Source organism: Eptesicus fuscus, chromosome 13 (assembly GCF_027574615.1).
Source record: "Eptesicus fuscus isolate TK198812 chromosome 13, DD_ASM_mEF_20220401, whole genome shotgun sequence".
Classification (NCBI taxonomy): Eukaryota; Metazoa; Chordata; class Mammalia; order Chiroptera; family Vespertilionidae; genus Eptesicus; species Eptesicus fuscus.
Window position 1 is genome coordinate 24,072,829 of NC_072485.1, and position 2,681 is coordinate 24,075,509.

The window sequence follows — 2,681 nt, forward strand, 5'->3', positions numbered from 1 at the left end:
TATATAATGGATAAAATATTATTATCAAATTGGTTTATATCAAGAATGAAAGATCCTATCTAATAAAAGAGTAATATGCAGATTGACCATCACTCCAACACAAAGATGGCTGCCCCCATGTGGACACAAGATGGCCACCACAAGATGGCCAGCAGGGGAGGGCAGTTAGGGGTGACCAAGCCTGCAGGGGAGGACAGTTAGGGGTGACCAAGCCGGCAGAGGAGGGAAGTTGGGGGTGACCAGGCCTGCAGGGAAGGGCAGTTGGGAGGGACCCAGGCCTGCAGAGGAGGGCAGTTAGGGGTGACCAAGCCTGCAGTGGAGGGCGGCTGGGGCAAACAGGCTGGCAGGGGAGCAGTTAGGCATCAATCAGGCTGGCAGCAGAGTGGTTAGGGGGTGATCAGGCTGGCAGTCAGAAGTGGTTAGGGGCAATCACGAAGGCAGGCAGGCGAGCAGTTGAGAACCAGCAGTCCTGGATTGTGAGAGGGTAGTCAGACATCCCTCGAGGGGTCCCAGATTGGAGAGGGTGCAGGCTGGGCTGAGGGACACCCCCTGCCCCCATGCACGAATTTCGTGCACCGGGCCTCTAGTTGGTTTAATAATATAATACAATCTAATATCATAGAATATCACTTCATATGATCATCTCAATAGTTACAGAAAAAGTATATGATAAAATTCTTTTCTAATCATATTGAAACTGTTAGTAAATTTACATAACTTATTTTTTCTCTTCCTAAAACTTTTGAGATTGAAAGATAAATTCATTCTGGTAGAGTATTCTGATAAGGAGTAGCCACAAAAATCTTCAGTGAACATCATATCTAATAATTATACCTAATGATTAAAAAGTTTTTCCTTGAAATCAGGAATAGTACCGGGATGCTTCTATCAATATTTTGTACTAGAGGTCCTTGTGAAAGCAGTTAAACAAACAAAAAATGAATAAAACTACAGAGACTTTAAGGATTGAAAATTGTCATTTTTCACAGGTAATATGAATATATGCACTGAATATCCAAAAGAAACTACAGAGGAGTTGTTGTTGTTGTTGTTAGTAGTAGAAGTAGTAGCAGTATTTTTAATGCTCACCTGAGGATATGTTTTCATTGATTTTAGAGAGAGAGGAAGGGAGTGGGAGAAAGAGAGAGAGAAATACAGATTAAGTTGCCTCCTGTATGCACCCTGACCAGGGATCGAACCAAAACCTGGGTATGTGCCCTGACCTGGAATCGAACCCATGATCCTTTGATGTACAGGAAGATGCTCCAACCGAGCCACACCAGCCAGGGCAAGGAGTTATTATTAATAAGAAGGATTAGCAAGCTAGTTGGATATAAAAATCTTACAAAATCAATACATTCCAGCAGTGGAACTAAAGAACAGCCCACTGTCTATTAATAACAGAATGGACAAATGAATTATACTATAGTCAATGGTTTATATATAGCAATAAAAATGAATGAATTATAGGTACATGCAAGTTTGTGGATGAATTTTACAAACATAATGTTGAACAGAAATGCAAGACACAAAAGAATCATAACATACATTATGGCTCTGTTTATATACAGTTCAAAATCAGACATAAATTATGCTCAGTGAAAGAAGCCAGTATATACTGGATGGTTCCATTTATATAAAAGTCTACCAAGGCCAAACTAACGGATAGTGATAGAAAGCAGGTTAGTGGTAGCCTGGGGCTGGGGCTGGAGGATTTACTGCAGAGGGACACAAAGAAACTTTGGGGGGTGATGGAAATTCTATATCTTGACTCAGGTGGTGATATCATAGGTGTAGACATTTGCAAAACTCACTAAACTGCATGCTTTCAAATGGTGCATTTTATTGTACATAATATATGATATAACAAATTTTAAAACAGGCTCAGTGGTAAAACTACAAGGAAAATAAGAAAATGATTATTCAAAAAGCCAGGCCAGTGGGTTCCTTCAGAGAAATACATAGGGCAACTTCTCAAGTCTTGGCAGCCAGGGAAAGGAAGGCCTACTCTTGCACAGATTTTATGCATTGGGCCTCTAGTCTAGATATATAAAAGACTAATATGCAAAGTGTCCCCTCAGGAGTTTGACCTGGAGACCGGGAGTTTGATTGCTCGCTATGACATGCACTGACCACCAGGGTGTGGTGTGGAATGAAGGGCCCCTAGTTGGATAAAAGCCTGGATGGGCACAATGATGGCTGAAGGGAGAGAGTTCTCATCACCAACAGGGATAGAAAGAGAGACTTCTTACATGAAGTGATACTTACTTAGTGTTTCAAAGACACGTAGGAGTTTGTAAGGCTAATAGGATGGGGAAATGGGAAAGTCAATTTAGGGAGTGAGAAAGGCATGCACAAAGGCACAGAAAGTTATCTTATAGGCTCTTCCTAAACTCCCAGGAATTAGACATGTAACACTCTCCCAATTTTATAAATAAAGAAACTGAGGCACAAAGAAGGAAATGGTTTTCTCAGCTTACATACCTACTTTAAGGCAAAGTAAACCCCAAGCCTTTTAAGTCCAAATCCCCTGTTCTAAATACTTGACATCATACAGGTAAAAGACACACTTTTAAGTAATGGACATATATCACACACTCAAAATACCTTAATCCTATTAATGCCTGGCATAAAATGAGTAGTTAGTAAAGGATGGTAAAATATAAAGCTCTAGATGGCTC